The sequence below is a fragment of the Elgaria multicarinata genome, chromosome 7, assembly GCF_023053635.1.
Source record: "Elgaria multicarinata webbii isolate HBS135686 ecotype San Diego chromosome 7, rElgMul1.1.pri, whole genome shotgun sequence".
Classification (NCBI taxonomy): Eukaryota; Metazoa; Chordata; class Lepidosauria; order Squamata; family Anguidae; genus Elgaria; species Elgaria multicarinata.
Genome location: NC_086177.1, coordinates 36,193,545 through 36,202,880, shown reverse-complemented (window position 1 = coordinate 36,202,880; position 9,336 = coordinate 36,193,545).

Here is a 9,336-nt window from a genome sequence, read left to right as displayed (position 1 = left end):
CCCTCCTGCCAATGGCAGGGTGTGCATAAATAGTGACACTGTTCCCTTCCCTAGGAGGCCCTGAAATCCATGGGCACTCCAGCAGCTCTCCTCTGAAAAGCCCGTTTTATCCTGGTAGGGTGGGGGGCGGTGGCGGTTGGAAAGCAAGATATACGGAGAATTTGTACAACTGAGCATGCTAAGGAACTACTATAATCCTCCGTTATTTGCTGATTATTTTACTCCCACAGATGATCTAGCCAGTAAAGAGGCAGATAAGCATATAAAAGCATCACTTGATGAAGTACAACCTTGGGAAAGAGATTACCATGCCAAATCTGCCACCAGGCTTGAATTTTCCTGGTATTGGGGTGATGGGACGTTACATCTCTGTGGTGTTTTTAAAGACACTAAAACCAACTATGCTGAAGGAATGTGGTCTATTATATTCAGGAACGGGCACTGGCCATTGTAATAGCCTCTTCTTTCTTCCCAATATTTTCCTGATGTTGAGCCTTAAAAATGCAGACAAATGTCGCCTTTCTGCATTGTAGAACTTGTGTCATTTTGCTTTAATGATGCTTACACCATATTTTTATAGATGTAAAAGCATTCCAGAATGAAACTGCACACCTCTCCTTCCCTTCCCAAGCTAGCTAAAGATCTTCCAGGAACATGGCTGTGCAATCGAATTCTAAAACCAGCATCCCTACTTAAGTGACCACCATTTAGTTCTTTAGGGGGGAAAAGAGCAGAAGGAGGCATGTGTTCATAAAATAATAAAATAGAACTGAGTGAATGTCATATATTATTACTGTATTGGTTGTCCATGCAAGTGGAAGGTAAGGTGTGGATATCTACAAATAATGCATATGTTGAAGAGTCCAGTTAATAATAATAAAAAAACAATTGTAGTACAGTGACTGCAGCTACACCTCTCATTAACACATAAGTATTAAAGACCTGGAAGCCCCACATCTGTTGTGTGATATAAACAAATGCATGAGAGAAAGAGCATCAGAGCAGCTTCACACCACAACATCTATGAATAAATACCAACTTATGTCTAGCAGTAATTTTTCACAGGCCAATTGTTACATTACTACAGCAGTGTGGGTGGTACTTCCCTTAACAGCTTCCCATACCAACCAATTAACTTAAGGCAGCAAGGAGCTATTGCTAGATGTGGTCGACAATGGTTTGTTGTTGCTAATGAACCCAACACAGTTGGAAGCTGCTATTTCTTCTGGACAGGCTATGAAGTGATCTTCTGTGTCCTGTCCCGTTACCCCCGCCTATATTTCCCTTGGGATGGCTGTTTGGAAATACCAGCCCAGGCACCACCTGAGGATGACTATAACATATAGTCAGAGGGGCTATGTTGGTGGGTCAAATGATACAGTTCCTTCTCTTGTGATCATGACCTAGCAAATGCAGTGCTGGCTTGCCTCCTTTATTGGCATGGCAGATGCAAATCTACACTTCACAGAAAGAGCTAGCTTTATGGCCTGGTTTGCACATGGTGTTAACCCATAGAATGGTTTGTTGAATTCTGGGTTGTTATTAGGATGTGAACTTTGGGTGCTTTAAACCATGGGTTGTCCTAATGTGTGAACCCATAACTGTGTGTTGTTTGTGGTTTGTTTCGCCAGGCTACACAGGCAGCAAGCAAGAGCAGTTAAAAAAAAGCTGCTCTACATGCCAGTATTGCAGCACCCCAAAGGCATTTGGGATATAGGAGGGAGCAGGTGAAGGAAGAGGGAAGCAAACAATCCAGGGATTGAAGAAACAAATCATGGTTTGTTCGATTATCTGCCAGACAAACAATGCTTAGGGCAACAAGACATGGGTTAAATAAACCATGGGTTAGCATTATTTGTGAACAAGGTCTATATCTTATGCACTGCAGTGCTAGGTTCTGGCATTGCCAGCATCACTAAAAAACATCTTAAAGGCAACTGATAACACATCCTAACAATTTTTGCACTGTTTTCTCATTTCTAATGTTTCTTCATTTTTATGAAGACAACATACAGTAGACAGTTTGGCTGTAACAAGTGAAAGCACACATAGCTAGATAAAAAGTCCAAGTGTTATAGCTCATTTCAACTTTTAAAGTGATTTGAAAGAATGCATGAATAAAACACAAAGATAATGGAAGTAAATTATTTCTAAATAAATCCGGAATTCTATGCATGGATAATTACAATTAGGTACCAGCTTTTTTCTTTTACATATGCTGGGGGTGGGTGGGGAAGGAAACTAGATAGCACTCATGATATATATTATATTGATAAACTGTATCAAACAGTTTTGCAGATAGCTGGAATATGCAGAAATGCATGAACTCCCTGTGTATATTTTATTATGGATAAAATAAATATATTTTGTTATGTTGTAGAAAACAAACTCCTTATCATGGAGGAAAAAAAACATGTGGACATATTGTTCTTCCAAAGAGAAAATGCCACCCACCTCTTTCTTAATTCAGACACAACAAAGAACACTGATTTGCAATTGGCACTGTTATTTTATTAGTACGAGTATACTGAAACAATAAACTTGTACTGGTATACAGACAATTTCTTTAAAACAATTTTGTTCAAATTTTGAATCAAACATTGTTTTATTATAATAATGAAATAATTTCTACCTAGAAAACCTGCAAGCACCATCAAAGAAAGGGACCATAAAATTCAATAAACAGACGCGAGTGTATCCTACAAATAGACACACCACGATTAGAAAATAGAATATGAATTCTTCCATTTTTTAATATTTGTTTTAAAAAAGCTAGTGCAAGTACAATATTTTACACTGGAATTACAGAGAGTATGCACGCATATGGAAAAAGTTCTCTTGTCACAATAAAAGCTCTTACCTATGTCTGTATGCACTTAAAAATTTTCTCCTCTTTTCTATAAGGTGCAAAACATTCCCTCCCTATTTCTCCTTTATACTGGCCATGTCAACTCAATATGACCTCAGCATAAAGCTATGATACCTCTTTTCCAAGGCCAACACTAGGCAGGACATTGAAAGTGTAATTTTTAATCACTTGTATAAGATTTTTAAAAAGCCCCTAGCATGAACCATCTATTGATCTGGGAAACTTTGTTCCTCAAGAATGTGCTTGGATGCTCAAAACTTTGACAAAATTACTATCAAAACCAAATGTAAGGCCCTGAAAGTTGCCTGCTTTAATGCAAGAGATCTAAAGTATTTTATAACATTATGTATTATTTTTAAAAAGAAATATATTTGTAGTACTGGATGATGGATTGACCAAAATTATAGTTTATATCTTAATAGATTAATAACCTTGAGGCAACAGTTCTGAGGTACAAATAGAAAACATGAGAACTATCGACCAGTTAAGTAAATGCAGATATTTATTGTCCAGACAATAACATTTTGAGGCATTTGAAATACTTAAGGCCAGCCTTCTAGGTTTAAACTTAAAAAAAGACAAACATAAATTTGCAAGTAAATCCAAACTAAATCCAATAATCAACTTTACAAGTATGTAAGCGAAAAAACATCTATATCGATGAATTAAAATGCTTATCTTCTACTGCCAACCGTTAGCCTTTAATTCTCAATATATATCAGAATTGTATTATTGTTTCTGGGCAATAAATAACGGCATCTATCATGCTCCTCCTTTGGCTTTTGGTTAGTGGAGATTTATTGGCAGCCATTTTGAAAAGTAATTCTCCCCTCAGTTATAGAGATATTAACTCAAGAGGAGCTGCACATATGTACATTGAAAGACTTCTAATTTTCAGAGAACTTTTGGTGGCCAGCTCTTCCACTGGTATAAATTGGTCTACCACTACTAGTTCAGAAAATAACTTTATAAGTTAACAAAATGAACACATCTAAACGATGATCCTATGTAATCTGATGTTTAGAGCTGAATTCAGCCCAGCATTTTCTGTACTAAGCTTTTAGTGGCTTTACAACAATTCACTAGCCACCATTTTCACACATACAATTTTGTTGGCAAAGTAGTGCCTTTGAAAGTGGCAAGTGCCTATGATCTGAACCTCTCTAGTGTCACTTCTCCCAGGCCTCAATGAAGCAGACCTGCAATATTCTCATCATACAGCAGTTCCAGCACCTGTGACTTAAGTCTATTGTAGATGACACCTCCAATGGCTGCCTATTGTATGACACAGGAAAAGGGAACAAGAGCTTTAATCAAGGGAAAGAAAATGAGCAAACAAAGCAACCTCGGATGAAGCCTCTGATTAATTCTCAATGGAAGACTCGAGTCCTTTCCGATAACAATCAGAAAAACCACAGAGTTCCTGAAATCCCTCTTGTAGAAACACTACACATTGCCGAAATGCATTTAATTCTGTGTGAGAGGCCATCATTCTGCACCTGAAGGGGTTATTTTAAAACAGAATTATATCCTTTCCATATTAAATGCCAGAATGGTAACTTGGATTATTACTATAATCTGCAAGGGAGAAGGAGAGAAGGATTCAGACAACTATCACCCAGACCCAAGACCCCCTCAAGGCCTTCCCACTGTAAATGGATTTTGGACCCCTTCTTTAGAAATACTGTATTCCTAAATTCCCTTCATTTTTGGTGTGTCAGTAATATACATTTTCCAACCAAATGAAAAATAATTAAAATCTGCACAACTGCTAGATTAACTGAAATTATGTCTTTAACACCTCCAGGCATAAATGGGGTTGGGGGGGTTTGTTGTTCTGTGCAGGGAAGGGAAAAGTGTAGGTTTACAGGAGACACTATGCTGTTTTGGACGTCTTTACTGGCTGCGAGAATCCCTTGTAACGAACACTTCTTGTTCAGTATTAAATTCTTTGGGTTCTTTCTTTTTTCTTTAAGAACAGGAAGTGCAGAAGATGTAGACAATCATCCCTAGAAGGAGTAAAGACATCCCAATCGAGTTCAAAATTTAAGTTAAAACAGGGACAAATAGTATAATTGTGAATCATTCTCACCTGCCCCAACAATGGGATTCATGTAATGCAAATACAAAAGTAAGCATAGTTGTCTTTGAAAAACCTGTAAATTAGCTATTCTTTGCAGCCAGAACCAATACAATCGGATCATCTAGACGTGAGAGTTTTCTATATACAAAAAACATGTAACTTTCACCCTTTCTCGGCTTTTGTACTTTTATTCATTTTTACAAACAACACACGATTTCAACATATCCATCGCTTTTCAAACACTGAATGAATCATTCCAACATTCATGTTTCTTTTGTGCAATTTTTTAAAAAACATTACCTGTACTCCTCTCAATGTGAGTGCTTCAAAAAAGTTTGTTTAAGCTTCTCATCAAATTAGGTTCACATAAAAAAATATTCCCACGAGTTATAGTGCTACAAGTAAAGATCCTATCGGTAAGGTAACACGTCTGAAGCGAGGTCGTCTATGTAAAAGAAATTGAACTCTGGAGTAGAAGTGTGCAACTTGTTTGGAATTTCCCTATCAACAGAAAAACACAATACTGCTCTTGGAAACTACAAAAGAAATCAACAGAATATTCCTGTGCTCTCAAAAACAACAGTCACAATTTGGGACACTATGCATTCCTCTTATTTTTCAGGAACTGTCAGGGTAATAAACATAAGAAAGCAAAGCGCTAACCACATTCTGTTTAAAACAGACATAGAACAATTTCCCTTTGTTTCAACTATCACAGTCTGTCCCAAGGCTGGACAACACTGTTACCTGTAATGATGGGGGTTGGGGTGGGGAGAAAAGAATGCTGGTCACAGGTTGCTGTTAACATTTCATAGCAGATGTGACACAAAAGGGCCCAATTTTTTTAAATTAAAGTGGATAAAAATGAGGGACTGGATCCAAAGAACTGTGAGCAGAAATAAAAGACACTAGATCACTTATGTAACCACTAGCAGAAGTGTTTGCATGGGGCTATAATAAGGTAGGGTCTATGGTCATTTGCATGCTTCTGCTTGCACATGGCCTGTAGAACAGCCCTTCCATGTGCAGAAGACACCTTGCACATGTGGAAGAACACTTTTGGATTTTAACCCATGGACTAACGCCACAAAGCCAACAGCATTAATTCAAACAGACACTACTGTGTAACTCAAGTTTAGTCCTAAGGATGCTTCCACTATTCTGCTATCATTGCATTCTGGGTCACATTAACAGCTGCTTTGCCTTCTTACAACTGCTGGACTACTTGTGGATAAGTCTACGTAGCCAGCAAATCCCTTTATTCTAGACTCCAGTGAGAAATACGCTGATCGAAGTGCTGCCATTAAAGCTGAAAGAACGTGTCCATGAGAATGTTAGAAGTCAGAAACATCTAAATATCCATCACCAAACCTCAGAGTATGGCAACACCTGAAATTGCAGATGCATGAAAGCACCTCCAAGTGATTATCGCTCCAATGCTGCAAAGAGAAATGCACACAAGTGGGTCTTGAATGAACCTGGCTAGGAAATTAAGCATTGTTTTTTTGAAAGAAACAGTTAATGGGTAGCTCTGTCCCGTCACAGCATACATTTTTAAATGCAGCTAGACTTATACTTTCAAAGGATTTGGGAGAATCATGACTATTCCCTTGTAGGATTGAGCCCTGAAGATGTAAGTAAGGCTTTGCAACACTGGTCTGGATGCATATGGCATCTTTTTTGAAAAATGGTTTAGGAACCCATATCTGAAAATTAGAAGAAACACCAATTAATTGTCTTCAAAACAGCATTCTCATTTCCTACTCAAACAATATCATTTTTTCCATTGCTTGGCAACATATCAAAGTAAAACAAGCCACTGTGCACAGAGTGAATTTCTCCACAACCAAAAGCTACAGTTCACACTAGATCTGATGTTTTATACTGCAATCCATGTGATAAATCTGGGACGTTAATCCATGACCATGGAGGAAATCCAAACATCTCCTTGGAATTGAACATCCCTACTCCAGAGCAGTAAAAGTGCTCCTTCTGGTCACATCAGTGTACCACACATACGCCAGCCCCATCCCTGAGTAAGAGGTGTGAAAGGTTTCTAAATGTTCCTTGATGTCACTTCCTGGCTCAAAACCCCCTCCCAAACAAATTTAAACGAGACACCAGGATCAAAATAGATGGATAAGACATGCATTTTTCCAGAAAAGGGAAAGGGGTGGGGGTGGGGGGGAGGAAGAGGAGAAAGATGCATAGAAGGGCATTAAAAAAAGAGTAGTTCAGCATTAACTTACAGGATACGAGGTAAGTGACATCTCACTCTGAGACCCCCCACGATGTGGCCCAGACAAACTGAAATGACGCCTAAGTTAAACACTATAAGGAACAGTCATTTATATATATAGATAGATATAGATATAGATATAGATATATTTATTTAGAAATTCCTATAAAGAGGTTCTGGTATTTATTTTTTCTTTGCCCTGACTAATTATTTATTGGTGATTGTATGAGTTTCATTGTAAACTAAAACAAGTCTGGTACAAAAACAAAGGAAAAAGAAAAGGGGGGAAAGTAACTGGTGTCAGTTAATATTGCCATGTGGACACTATACAGAAGCTTCTTACAATGACATTAATCTTAAAATGTTCTTCACAACTGCCAGCAACTATTTAATAAACGAGAAGGAAGTGGGAAGGGAGTGATTCTGTGAACTACAGTTTGCAGGAGCAGCCCCAGGAACATGAACAGGGTTAAAACACGTTCCATGAAATTTGGTGCCTTTTTCAAATGAAACTAAGGCACTTAGGAGCCCAAGGCTCAAAACCTAATCCAGTTGAGGACGAGGACAAAATGACATTAACAGGGTCAGAATTCACCATGAATCATTTTGGAAAAAGGGAAGTGTGGGAGATAAAGAGATCACAGAACTCAACTATAACAAGCACAACGTGGAATGTTCCAGAGGCATAGTAGGATTTTCCCAATACAAAACTGCCACAATTGAAAGTACATAACCCAGTTTGCATGTATGCTGTAACCCAGGCTTGAGCGGGAGTGTGCCGCCTCTAGGGTGCTCCTCACTTCCACTTTCATTTTACAACCTACATTCAAGCTCTGTGATTTGTTCTTGGGTTAATTCTGGGTTGCTTAACCTTGAAACAAGGTTCAGATGTCGTAAGAGCAACCTATGATCAGGGCAATCGTAAGTAGTAAAATGAAAGTGGAAGTGAGGAGTGGGCTGGAGGAAGAGCATTTGTGCTCTCCCAGTCATGCCTGGCAAATCTTGGATTAATTAACTCACGATTTGCTGTTATGTGCAAACTGGGTCAGAGTGGGCATGGTTCTTGTGCTCCTTTGCACAGGGTTGAATTTTATCCACATTTCTGATGGAAGGGGGAAGATTAGTAATAACAATACACGTCAAATAGAAGATGGTGCTGATAATTTTGCAAAAGACTGCTTACACCCATCTTAAAAGTGCCCTGTTATTGATTTGTAGTTCACTCATATTCACAGAATCTGTCCCTCCCCTCCTTTAAAGTCCTTTGAGGGAGGGATATTATCTTATATATTTCCTGCTTGGATTCCCTCCCCTTTAAATGTGGAGACCAGGTGAGTTCGAATAAGAGCTCTATAGAGCCCCTCGCTCCCTGTGCGCCATATCTTTGGCACGCAGAGAGGTTTTGTGCCTGCCATGGACCGAGGGAGGTACAGAACCTTAAATTTAACACACGTAAAAAGATAGCTGGGGACAAGGTCTAGCTCACATGTGGGTGAGTCTATATTGGCACATAAAATATTGCACATGCTAAAAAGGAAAAGCACAACAAAGGGGAATAATGTTTGTAAGGAGGCAACAATTGCAGGATTCTAAGTCCGCAAAGAAAACAGAGAACAAATACATTCCTATTGCTCCAACCTTTTATTATTATTATTATCATTATTATTATTATTATTATTGATTTTTTTTTACTTGTTAGTGTTAGTTTTGTAGATGCGGTCAGTTTCATATTCCCTGCTTCCTTATATATATGTGATGCTCTCTGAGAACACATGAGAATAGTGGTACTGATGGGAATGAGATAGGGAATTCTGCCCCATATCTTTCTATTCCTCTTACCATCAGAGGTTGTAATGAAAACAAAAACAAACAAATAAAGCCAAAATAAAACTCCAATAAACAATAAATTGAAAGTGCCCTGAGCAGAGTTTATGGAAGATTAAGCAAGTTCTCTGAGCAGAAACGTTGAAAAAAAATTACAGCACTAAATAAGCAGTGTGATTGTGAGGAGGAACCTGCTCAGCTATTTGGTATATTACTGAGAGGTCATAACAACAATTCAAGACAGATTTCAAGCTATTTTAAAATTTAAACATATTTTTGGTGCACCCCAGAAAATGGTACAAAAATGATTAGTTCTGGTGT